Raw genomic sequence first — 13,477 nt, 5'->3', positions numbered from 1 at the left:
AATTCCTCCCTCTCCCTCCTCCAAAACCCTTCCTCTGAAGTTCTAAAGAGCCCCTGATTTGCTCCATGTTCATATACCTGGTCCCCATTTACCCATTTAGAGTTCTGGCTGGGCAAGTCCAGGTGATGCTGTCCCTAAAGCTGAGGGAGGTCTGAATCTGGAAGAGGGGGGAAAGTGGCTCATGCCTGGGATCCGTGAGTAAACTGGAGGGAGCTGTGCCTGGGGAGAGCTATGGTCACTGTGTAGGAACCAGAGAGGTCTCCAATTTTTACCTACTTACATGCCATATCTTCTAAATTTGATTCAGGGGTGCTGCAGATTTGTGAAGTATTCTCTTTCTTTGTATCACCGGTGACCCCAAATCTTCCCAGCCCATAAACCGGTTCTTATCAACACACGCTGTGGCCCTGCCTGGCTGTTCTCAGGGGGTGGGAGCAGCAGCGCTGTCCCGGTTAGCTCTGGGAGTGAAAACACCTGGAAACCCCCAGCATGAAACCCAAGCCTGAGGACACGCGTGCCTGGGGAGCCGGGAGTCCTCCTCTTCCTCTCGCTGGGGCATCCCACGGAACACTCACGGCAGCCGGTTACTGGGGCGTTCTGGCAGGGAACTGCCGCCCCGGGGCAGGGGGCAAAGCTGCGGCAGCTCCCGCCTGCCCCAGATCCGGATGCGGGAATCGGAGCCCGCTCCGCTAATTCCCTATCCGGCAGCCCAGGCCCTCCTGCGGCAACAGGGGGAGGCGGAGCGCGGCCAGCCCGGGCTGGGCTGGGCTGCGGGGGCCGCAGCCGTGCCGTCTTCCCGCCCGCGGGCGGGGAGCGCGCTCGCTCGCTGGCAGTGGCCGGGGCGGGGAGCGGTCGGTGTCTCCTCCTCCTCCCAACCGCCCGCCCGCCCTCACCGCCGCCACCCGCGTTCGCCGCCGATGTCGGGACTGAGCCCGCGGTGAGTCTGCCCGCCCGCACCCGCACGCCCGCGGGAAGTTGCTGCACGGCCCGCCCGCGCCTTTGTGCGGGGAGCGGCGGCTCTGCCCGCCCCGGCCCCAGCTCCTGCCCCACCGGTGCCGCCGCCGCCCCGCCTGGCCCCGCTCCCCGCCGCTGCTCCGCCGCGCCGGTACCTGCCGCTCTTTGTTCCCCGCCGCCGCCTTTGTTCCTTCGGTGCCGGCTTCACCTTCGGCACCGCCCGTGCCCCGCGGGACGCCGCCGCACTTTGGGCGCGGAGAGACCCCGCTCCCACAGCGGGTCCGCGTTGTTCCCCCGGCGCGGCTGCCCCCGCAGCCCTTTTGCCGGGGAAAGGCGGAAACAGAACGAGGCAGCGGAGGAGTTCTCTTGGCGGAGCGGGGGCAGCGCGGCGGGGCTCGGCCCGCGGCGGGAGCGGGTGCTGTGGGAACTCCCGCCTCCGCCGGGCCCTGCCTCCCCGGAGCGGTGTCCGGCCCTGCGGGACAGTTTCCCCCGCTGAAAGCCGGAGTGGGCTCGTTGTGGGTGACGGGAAACGCGCAGGTATACGGGGCTGTTCTGCACCTCCCGTCCTGTGCAGGTGCCGTGGGTCATCGCTTATAAAGTCGCTATTTCTTGGGTTAAGCCTGTGAAAACTGGTGGCGGATACTTGTTCGGGCAAAGTTTTCGGTAAAAGGAGTAACTACTTTCCTGCGAAAGCCACAGGAGGTACAGGCGTTTCTTCAGCCGCTGTATTACGAGCCTGAAATCGCTGCTGCTGCTTCTGCCTTTCATAGAACGTGTCCTGCTGAGGGTTCGCGCTCGCTGTTCTTCTCATTGCATGTGGGCTTCTTTCTCTTCCCCACCTTGTGAGCCGGCCTCCCTCCTGCCTTCCCTCCCTTCCCTCTCCCAAGGGCTCCTGGCAGACTCCTGTTTCCTCTCAGAGCAGTTATTACGGATCTGTGTTACTGCAGCTCAGGGGGATGCTGCATGTAAGTCTCTTGGTCTGTAACTTGGTGCTCACTTTGTGTCAGGTGCTGTGTGTGTAAGGATTTAAGAGGAGGCTCGCTGTCCTCCATTCACTTCCATGACTAAAGCCAGGCTCAGTCCTCTGCCTGTCCCCTCAAAACAGGGTTGTTGTTGTTCTGTTCTGCCTGAGAGCTGCTGGAGGAGTTGGGAGGTAGAGCAGGTGCATGCTCAAGTTACTCAAAATGTACAGAGAAAAAACTTGGAGCAAGTTTGTTTGAGTTTCTCCCCGACTTTGTCAGATCAGTGACTGTGTCCCACTCACACCTCTGCTTCCCTCTCAGGGTGCCTCATGTCCTTCTCTCCCTCTGTCTCCATCATTTCCACGTTTTCCTTCCTCTCAGCTTTCAGGGTGATCTCCCATCCCAGGGCAGACAGACCAAGATGTGAGTGCCATGTGCAGGATCTTGGCTCGTCGTGGTGACTATTGGCCAGGCTGACAAAACTGTATCTTGGCGGGCGCATTTGTTTACACCTCTGTGCAAAACGCAGTTTCCGCAGGGGACACACACGCAGCCTCTAGCGCCTGGTGAGCAGGGTCATGGCCTTCAGCCACTTCTGGGGTGGCTTTACAGCTCTGAGAAAGAGCATGGTGACGGCTGGTAGCGCTGCCTACAATAGCAGTATCCACCACCCCACAGGCGCACAGGCAGGCACCTCACAGTGAAATCAGGGCAGCCTAAATAATTGATTTCTGATGCCGAAGAAGGCACGGCATAGCAGGAGGGGATAGGGTGGTGTGGAGCAAGCATGAGGCAGCAGGAGAGCAGAAGCCCTGGCATCTGCAAGCAATAGCAGCAAGGACCAGCTGAAGCTGAGAAGGATGGGCAGTGACACATGGGAGCTTGGAGGGTTGGTGAAACGTCAGCAGTGACCCGAATCAACGTTTTGCCCTGTACTGCCGTGTATTGTGGTGAAGCTTGGGCCCCCCTTGTGCAGGGTGCTGTACAAACATGTACTCAGGAGAGTGTACATGGTGTTTGTTCTTCCCTTCGTAGTGCAAGGTAATGAATGATAATTGCCTTTTTACCCTAGTTATCAATAAAAATGTATATTAAAGTTTCTTTATTTAAACAGTTCTTTACAAACAAGTTCAGGAAACTGTATTTTAAGTGCCATTGGTGTCATACCATGCTAAGAATTGAGCATGATGTTTTAAGAGGGGCAAAAGGAGCTTATTTTTCTCCAGTTAAATCTGAATGAAGTTCATTAAAGTAAATGAGAACTTTGTTGGTGTCAGTAGCACTCAGGCAGTCCTGCAGTGTGCTAGCTACTTTTTATTTATTCGTCAGGCACAGATTTTGAACATAGACACAATGAAGCAATTCAAGAAGCGGCATGCATTACTGGCTAATGATCTAATAGGTTGAAAATGCTTTATCTCCCTAGCTGTTAATTTGAAGTTTTATGGTATAAGGGAAAGTAACAAAAGAAAAAATGGTACTGTTTGTTCCTCTGCAGTTTTAACTGTGGGGTTCAACGCTTGTTTTTCTGATAGGTTTTTGGGCAAAGTTGCTCCATATTTCAGGAGAAAACTGCTTTGTTTTGGGGAAAAATGGGCTGCAGTTTAGCTGTTTTACTGAGCTCTTTATACACCCTTCAAAACCCCTTTGCCAGTAATTAATTCTCTAAATGCCGTGCTCGATTTCCTTGCCATCTGAATATAGAAATGAACTAAAGCAAAAAGCCCAAGAGAGGTGCGAAGAAGCACAGCTTGGAAGATCAGGTACAAAGAACTTCATTCATGTTGGTTTATCTGTAGTACAGGGATATGCCCTTACTCCGTGAATCATCTCCTGACATCTGTTTGCAGCGCTGTTTTCTTAGCAACTGTAGCTCTGTTTTAGATTTGGACTCTCAATGGCTGGGTTTGTATGGAGAGATGCGAAGAGACATCCAAACTCCTCCTTGTGAAGCTGTGCCTTTCAGCCGATTTACCCAATTCATTTTCTTCCCTGGGGCACAATAAATACCGGTTTTAAAAGTCTACCAGCTGAGATGCTGTTTCTGTGTATTCGCAGAGATGCTTATCTGTTGCTTACCACAACTGAAGTGTTTCCCCAACAAGATCTGGCAGCGTGGGAGAGCACCCATCAGGTTGCAGCGGGCTGTGTTGTTTCTTGTGTCGAAGGCATGAGCTCTGTGTGCCACCATGCTTGCTCTAGCTTTCCCGCAGTTTGTTTTGAACTGTCATAAGACTTTTAGATGTGGGAGAGGATGTGGTCTTGTAGGAATGCTGGAAATGTAGACAGTGGTGGCAAGGACCCACTCCTAGCAATGTGCCTGTTTGAACAAGTAGTCGGATTAGGTGGTGGGATTATATATGTGGAATGCTGTATGAGTAATGCTTCAGGGCTGGATCCATAAGATGTGATTAAAGGCAAGGTGACATTCCATACACCTCTCACCTCATCTTTCTTTGCCTGAATTTCATCCTTGGCCAGTGTGGGTGGAAGACTCCTTTAATTGAAACACAAGTGTCCATATAGCCACTGGGGGATGAGGTTGATCTGATTTTTCCCAGCTGTGCTCTGTGGAGATCAAGGCTTCAAAGGGTTTGGGGGAATTTTTTACTTCAGCTGATGTGGATGAATTGGTCTGGAGTGTAAATATATGTCTGGCTAAGAGCCAGGCTATGTTCACCCTGCTTTTTCCTCTGCCAACATGCAGCTTCCCCAGGAGGAGCAGGAGATTATACCTGCAGTAGCACCTACAACTACTGGACTATGAATCAAAAATACAGTGTATGTTACCCCACAGAACATGGGTTTGATTGTCTTATCTTTCCTGGGCTGACTTCCATCCTGTGGAGCATGAAGGGTGTCAGCAGCAAGTGGTCACTGTGAAGGATGAATGTGTTTTAGCTTGGGAGGGGACAGACCCCTGATGTCTGGAGATTTTGTCTGCAAAGACATTGCAGAGTGGAAATGGGAAGGCTAACAGTGTCTCTGAGTACTGGCCAGCTTCCTGTGACCTTCATGGATCACACACAGATCTCAGTGTTTGTGGGGAATGAAGAAGACAGCCTCTACAGATCACCTAAATCACAGTGTTTGTAGCAGGAGATGAAGCAAGCAGCTTCTATGGAGATGCAAAAGGGCCAGGAGGGGGACAGTAGAGAGAGTGAGGAAAACACTTCTGTTTAGCTCAGCTGCACACAGAGGAAGGGAGCAGAAAGCTGTTCTGGGGAAAAAGCTGGTGCAGAGCAGGCTCTTATCTCCCCACAGGAGGGGAAATGGGGCAGAGCTTTGACTATGGACTTAACTTTGGTCTCTGGTCTCTTGTAGGGATGAATGTTTGCTTTCTGACCTTCCTGCAGCCTGCTGATAAGTCCCTACACAATACAGTGGCACAGATTGGCTCAAGAGGTTTTTAAGGAATTGCTGACCCTGATACAAGCGGTACTGTTTGTGGCCAGGGATGGGGAAGAAGAGAAAAGAATGGTATTAGTTATTGGAGCTTTAAGACTCAGGCTGTAAGTTCTATCAAAGGAAATGACAATTAGGATGGAAAACAAAGCACTTGTAATTCCTTTCATGTAAGTGTAGGGAGGAGACAGAAATGTGGGTTTTACAGGAAAAAGTTTTGCTTTCTGAATCTTTTGGCCTGTTGGTTGCCAGGAGAAAGACAAGAAGTTGGTGAATGATGGAGGGAAAAGGTGTGTGGCAGTGAGGAGAGTGAATATGCTGCTGAACATGTGCCTTGTCAGTCTGTGGCAAGCAGCCTGCGTACAACTGGCCATGAAGAGGTAAAGATACTTCAGGAATGGGTTCAATACAGTTTGCATTAGTGAAACCTGTGTTTTGTGTTGGGTTGGCTTGCATTGATAATAACCACCAAAACTATGCAGGGAGAGAAATGAAACTGCTCCACAAGCAGCATGTCCTGCTTCTTGGAGGCTCTTGTGTAGTGGGCAACATGGAGCTTTGCTTGCAGGAGTAGTTGGTAAAAGCTTCAAGTTCAATGACTAAATGGAGTTTTTCTAGGAAAGCTGAACCCTCTCTGTGAAGGTGATTTCGTGTTGTATGTGTTACAAGATGTTTATGAGGGAGGAAAGCACAGAGCACTTGCACAGTGTATCCCTGGTGGAGACGACCTTTCTCACTTTAAGTGTAAACTGAAGGGGTGCTTGTTTGCTTACTTCCTTTCCCCCAACTTAAAAGGGTGAAATTAATCTTGCCCAACTACAACATAATTATCTTCATGAAAGACGGCTCTCCAGACTACTTTCATAGTCACTAGAGAGGAGCAAACACTTTTGGGCCATGATTCATCCATCGTGAGTTGGATATATAAAAATCATCGGATGAACTGCCCTAAAAGTGCCTGTTTCTCTCCATTGTTTCTGCAGAGTTCAAACAATGAACGCACATGGAGGCATCTCTTGTGTAGCTGTTTAGTGTCAGGAGAGCTGAATCTCGGCCAAAGTGTCTCATATCCCAGCAGAGATTCTAGGAGGGCTCCCAGTGTCCTCATTTCTATGAGACTCTGAGTCCGTGTAGGTCACACAGCGTAAGGTGGAGTGCCTGGACTGCAGACCAGGATGTCCAGTTCAAAGCCATCCTCTTCCTCCGCTGGTCGGTCATTGGATTCGGAAAAGCTTCAGGCTGGACCCACAGCACCAGACAATCTTCTGCTATAAATAAGAGGCTGAAGGGGATTTGCGGAGTGGCCTTTTCAAGGTCGCACATCAGGTTAGTGGCAGAGATGGAAGCAATGAGGATGACCGCAGGCTCCCAGAGGTCTTTTGCTTCCTCTGCCTGTGCTCCTTGCAGCTGCCTTGCAATCTGCTGCTCTCCTGGGGGTGAGACCGGCTGCCTGGCTCTTGGAGATGGACAGAACCCAGTAGGTGTTCCTCTCCTTTCTGTGAAAACTTTCTGCAAAATTACATAGCTTGTTACTCATCTTCCTTTCCCTTCCAAAAATCCATAGTTCAGGAACATGTATACAAGCCTATATATATGTATGGCCTATATATAGGCTCGTAGTAGCCTAAGACAGTCAGCATGTGTGATTGTTCAGTGCTGTTCAGATGATATGAGGAGACTCTTTAAACAGGCATATCTAAACCTTGCAATCCATATCTAAATGTGGAGTCGGGGAATTCTGGAGCTGCGCAGGGAGCTGTGACCTGCTCTGCTCTGAACTGCTGCTGGCACTGCTGTGTTATTTAGTGGCCTGGAAAAAAAATCACTAGCTTTTCTGGAAAAAGCCTAACTTATCTGTGCAGGTAAACCAAACAGGGTAAGGATGAAATTCCTCCTGTGGGGAGAACTGGTTTACAGCAGAAGGACTTCTTTTGCTAAATGAGCTGTCTAGGGGGAGAATTTGTTGAAGGAATTTGCTTGAACAGCAGAGATACGGAGTACAGGCGAGTACTCGGTGTTAAATGCATCCTGTGCGCTTCTGATTTCAGACAAATACCAGGGCATTCTCTTATCTTTTTTGATACATGAGAAAGAATGTGGTAACTGTGAAATAGAAAGAATGTGTTGCCTGAGCCAGGATTTGATTCCTCAAGTTCTGCTTAGGGGGTCCGTGAGTGAACTCCAAGAGGTGAAACGAATTGCAATTTGATCCTAGGGAGAACAGCTGGGGAGAGGAGGGAAAGAGCAAACTGTTAAGTAAGAACTGGGAGAAAAGCCAGTCTCCAAAAATAAACATTGAAGATCAATTCCAGGTATTTCCTGGTATTGTCATCCTGCTTCATCAACCACTTGAACTGTAACAAGCGGTTACAGTCTGTTTGCAGACTAGCAGGTTTAGGGTTGGTTTGGGTTTCGGGTTTGGATTTTTTTAGAGAAAAAGAAAGATGTCTGGTAGATTGTTTGCAGTGTTTTTTACACGTAACTGGGTGGGATGTTGGTGATGAAATACCCCCGGGATGGGGAAAACAGAGCTTGTAAGAGGGAAGCAAGAGGAGAGTCAGCTTCGTTTTGGAGGAGTGAAAAGACTGAGTCTGAATTTTCTTCCCAGTCACATGCCCAGGGCACCTTAGCAGTTCCTAAGCGGGAGGAAGCAGATACCTGTGTAATGTACGTGTGAGCAAACACTGTTCCTGCAGAGCAGTTGTGCCTTACTAATGCTGTAGGTAGACTTGGAATAATAATTTCTGTTTGCAGATAATGCTTGCCAATAATGGCTTCACCTTTGAGAAGCCTGGAGGTGACTCTGAACATGTTTTTTCTTCCAAAGATTCTCTGAAAAGCCAGTCCAGGAGTTTACTGTACCGAAAGCCAGTGCATGATTGTAAGGAAATTGAAGCATCAGGGACTTCCACTGGCAGTCACAGACCAGCTCCTTGCTGGAGTTTCATACTGGACGACGGCTCAGAGAGGTGTGTCTCTCCAAACAGTTCAGAGCCATGCTTTGGTGGGCTGGAGTTGGCTTGGGCAGCCAGCTGTGGCTCGCAGCTTACTCACCTGCTTGGCTGTGGCCTTGCTTCACTGCCTGGCCCAGGAGAGAATGGTACGGCAGCTCTGTTTACGCAACACACATTCTCTGTTGCTTGACTGAACTTGTGTGTAAGTAATATTGCTGCCTTTCAGCGAGGGAGATGCACGGGGCTCATGGTCATTTGTCTTCTTCTGTTTATGTTGTAAGAAATCTTGATTCTCAAAGAAAGCAGCCTCAACAGCTCTGCTATTCAGACACTGATGAAGAGATTGTCATCCTGTATGTGCAGAAGGTGAATGCATGAAATGAGTAAGGCATCCTTTAGTCTGGGCCATGTCTGATTTGGAGTCCTTGGCTTTGCAATTGCCACTGATTTGTTTTTTTTTTTTAGTACTGTTATTTTGCATAGCAAGAACAGTTTATTCTAGCAGGTTATTGAGTAGCACCAAGTTCTTTCTCTTGGGTTGTCTATGTGTAGTCTGGCTGTTTGGTCCCCTCTGGCAACAGTACTGGTAAGAATAACAGTGTTTGGCCTGTTTTTCACTGCGCACAAGAAGTTATTCTGCAGGCTTGAAACTATGCTATAAATCAGAGATTTAGGTTTGTATGCGGCAGCTAATTCTTTGAAAGCAGAGAAACACATTGTGTTTTTCTTCAGCAACAAACACAAGTGCTTTACCTCGCCAAGCGGTGCAGAGGCTCTGCTGAGTTCCCTGAGTGAAGCACTGGCTTTCTCCTTCTGCAGAGGGTCCTGGACAGTCAGCGTGGGAGACACCATCATCAAAGGGCCCTCTTCATGTGTGCAGAACCAGCACAGGCATGTGAACATGCAGGCTGCACTTGCTCCTTTGCCCACAAACCTTGAATTACATGGGACAGAAGGTATAAAACTAAACAAACAAGACCCTAGCTAGCACTTCGGAGGGAATTTTCAACTGGAAGAATTACATGGACATGAAAAACACTTTGGAGAGGCAGCCCCTCCGTGTCAGAGTGGAGGTGTGCTAGGGGAGGAGTGATAGTTTACATTGCTGTAGCCTCTGTCAGACATGCTTGAGAGAGAAGCTGCTGAATTCACGGCTGCCAGGCTAGGACCTATTATTTAAATTGGAATTTGTCCTTCAAATTTGGCAAGCTTCATTTGCTGTTTGCTTGACAAATCTCTCTTTTGTGTTCTTCTAACTGTGTAAAACAGCAAGCACTGCTGGAGAGAGCTACTTGCAGTAGATTCCTTTTCTCTGCTATATTTAGTGATCAAAACAAGTTCATGATCTTTACAGGATTACTGCCAAAGCAGATAGGTTTAGCGTGAGACATGCATTTTCTCTTTTGGCTCCCAAATACACATTGCATTTCACTTTCCTCCCCTTTCCTGGCACCATCAGTGGCTCTGTGTGCAGAGGTCTGTTGTGCAAACACTGCACTGCTGCTTCCAGTGATTTTGCTCAGTAAGTACAAGTCCCTGCTTCAGTGAAAACTCCTGCATTTAGACTGCCACTATCCTTACCTTTCCCTTTTCCTAATTTCCTGGAAGAGCAAATTACTGCTCTTCAGGAAGATCTTTGGGAACAAGAACAGCCTCACAATTTAATTGAGTAACTCCAGGCTTTTTATTCCTTAGGCGAGCTTCACTCAGCAGAATAATCTGTTTGTTGACCATCTACTGTTTCCTTTATTTGAGGGAAAAGGGAATTAGGAAGGCAGTGGAAAGGAAACATTTCAGTTCCTTCAAAGGAAGAATATTCCTGGGAGCCTGATTCTCATTCATATCATGTCATTAATGTAAAGCAGGCATAGTTATTACATACTGCTACTTTAAATACCTTTTTACACCATGTAAAGTGGCTCCAGTGTTAATGGGAAGCTGGCTGTGAATCTGCATTAAAACACAAACCAAAGAATCTCAGTTGCAATCCAGGGGAAAGAAAGAAACACTTGTAAATAGAAGAAAGAACTTCCGGCAATACTTCTTGCTTGCTTAAAGCCGGCAGTGTTGTCCAGTTTGTTCTCATCAGACAGTCCCCTGCATTAAACTCGCTCTGATTGCAGGCAGTTCCCTCCCTCTTCCTTTCTTTATTGTAAAAACTAACCCTGAGCCAGGAAGCGCCAAGGATGGGGAGCGATGAGCTGTGGGAGCGCTTCACTTTTGTGATGGGAACTGCACGCCTGAAGGTCAGAGGTCTGTCTGCGCCCTGCAGCGCTGGGACTGCTGTAGCCACGCTGCACCCTTTCCCCTTGCTGAAGGGAAGCCAGGCAGAGGGTGGCTGCTCAGCGCTGTGCCTGGCCACTGGCGTTGTCTCAGCTCATATAGCCGAGGCAATGGGGACAGATAGAGGCGTCTTCCATGTGAAAATGCAGAAGGACTTGTAGGAGTGAAACGGCAGCAATTGTCATCCTGTTGCCTGCTTTCCTCATTACCCAAGTGGGTAGGAAGGGGTTGTGTTTATGCACTGGATGCATTTCCCAGGTACAGCACAGCTCTTGAGCCAGCTTGTGTTTTTCATGTTGTTTTTACGATAACCCTTCCCCACAGCCCCGTTATCTGCGGGAAGTGGCTTTGGGTCTGCGGCGTGGCTAGTGCGCTGGGCGGCAGGGAGGCGTGTGAATCACCCTGCTTTGGAAAAGCTTTTCCTTTCTGGCCCTGCTGCAACACGCCGTATAAACAACACGGCTTTTGCACAACATTGGAGGCTTCCGGGCATTGCACAGGTAGATTTGGGCTGGGATGTGCTTACGAACTGCGTGTTTTGGAGACTGAATTGTCATCCAACCACTTGACTTCAATGGAGCTATTGAGTCACCATAGTATTTTTTGCTTCCTGCATAGCAGTGTACCCAGGGGTGATGGAGAGGCATGGCACCAGCTTCCTGAGCTTCCAGGCTCATCACTCCCCTTTTACATTAACAATTATGATTTTGAATTCTGAGCAGTTCTTGCTTTTATTGACAATGTGGGAAAACTTGGAAACCAGTTGAAAACTGAGTGTTTTCTCCAACTTTTGTAAGTTTGCTTTAATGCTGTATTTCCTCTTGGGAATAGATAAATGTGAGATAGGCTCTTATTTTGGGGCAAGCAAATACATCATGCACCGCCACACGCCAGCTTTTGTGGTTGTGTGAACAAGGCTTAGCTCTATTGATAAAAGCATTTGTGTGTGTTTGTTAACAACAGCATGTGGTTAGTGCAGTTCTCAAACTGTGTAATTGTACCAGGATGACATATATATTACCATCCCCCCCCCCAAAAAAAAAAAAGGTAAAGAAAGATGCTTTTCTAATCACATTTTTAAATTGATTAATGCAATGAGAAGATCCGTTATGCTTCTATAATAGAAAGTATTACTGATGTGTAAATCAAAGACAAACCAGCAACATTTGCTGGCCTTAAAAAGTGTTGTGGCTTTTGTATACTCATATGCTTGTCCTGGCATGTTTTCAAAAGCTATAAATAGATCACTGGGAAGTCCCTGGACAACAAAAATGTACTGCTGGTTGTCATAAATAAACTAATAAGAGATGTCTTGGTCTTGCAACTATTATTCTTTGGCGGAGTCCTTACTTGTGCATATAGTTTCAGTGTGTCAGTTCATACAAGGCAAAACTATTTCTGTGGCAGTGGAGTGTAGCTTTGTGTCCATCTCTGGTTCTCTGCAGATCTAATGCTCTCTGGGCTTAGTTCATTCTGAGCAGAGTTGTTCCGCCTTTTCCAGGCTTTTCCCTTTTCAATTCCTTCATCTCCAGCTACTGATAGCTGAGGAAGACCCAAGGCTGGACTTGTTTCAGTGTTATCCCAGGCAGTGCAGACCCGCTCTAATGCCATGTGCTCTAATGCCACTTATTAAAAGACTGGCTGATACCCATCTGACTGCTGTAGGGTATTATGTAGGATCAGAAGGCTATAGCCTCTTTTCCCTATCATCTTCAAAGTGATGGAAACCTAATGGAAGCCCTTTTCTTCCTCCAGGAAAGTGCAGAGAATGTGCCATTATTGCTTACTGGCTGATGAAAAATACTTTTTTTCCTGCTAGACAGAGAGAAGTCGTCAGCTCCTCAAGTCAGGAAGTTGGGGTAGATCTGTCAGTGGTGCTAGCCTTATTTTTGCTACCTGAGGTTCTGGTTTTAAAGGGAAAGGGATCAGTATGTTTGCTGTGTGATCCCAACCCTGCTGTTGACATGCGTACAGTCTGAGATCACCCACAAAAGCAATATTGACAAGCATTTTAGATGTGTAAGGAATGAACTTCAGTCTGGAGTAACACCTTAAGAAAACAGAGCATTTTAGTACAAAGATCTTGGAAAATGAATGCTTTCCTTCCTCCCCACCCCGACACTGGGTGAAAAAATGTTGAAACCCTTGTAAATGAAGTGTTGAGGAGAAAGCATAACCATCAAAATTAAGTGCTGTGTGAAATTCTCTGACTTGAGAGGTGTGAGACATTGGAAGTCAGGGGAAAAGAAAATATTATAAAAAGTCAAAAACCCAAGCTAACATTATATAAGGGATATGATTTAGATTCCAACAATTTGCCTTTAGGGAGGCTGTGACAGACTTAGGGAAAAACAGTTTACCAAAAGAAGGCATCTCAGCAGCACTTTGCAGGGTTCAAGTCTTGCACTTCTGAACGTTACTGCTTCTTTCTGAATGTAAACCAAACTGAGATCTTTCTTAATAACCAGAAAGGAAAAGGGTCTTCAGTCACTCTGCATGGTGGAGCTACTTCCTTTGGACTAGTTCACCAAAGATAAAAATCTGCCCTTTCTGTTCATGAGTTTGGCTCGACTGAATACATGAGTAATAATCTGTTGCTAGGAACAGACTTCAGTTTACATGTAGAGGCCTCTATGGAGCGAAAGTCTTTTGAGTCCCTGAGTGGGTCATAAATAATCAGTGGCACTTCAAAGGAGGAATAGTAAAAGCAAGCGTTTGGAGATGCCATGCAAAGATGTCTGTAATTCCTATTGCAACACCAGTGGAAAGCAACATAATTGGGAAAATATGGGGCATGTGTCTACAAAGGCAAAACCAACGAAGCAGGGATTTACTATCAGTGGGTTATAATATTCAGCTACCTCTAGCTGTGCTTGCTTACAAGGTATCCGCTGCTTTCAGCTTTAAGGAGTGTATATC

This window comes from Psittacula echo (assembly GCF_963264785.1).
Source record: "Psittacula echo genome assembly, chromosome: 5".
In the NCBI taxonomy this organism is placed as follows: Eukaryota; Metazoa; Chordata; class Aves; order Psittaciformes; family Psittacidae; genus Psittacula; species Psittacula echo.
This window is presented reverse-complemented; position numbering follows the sequence as displayed.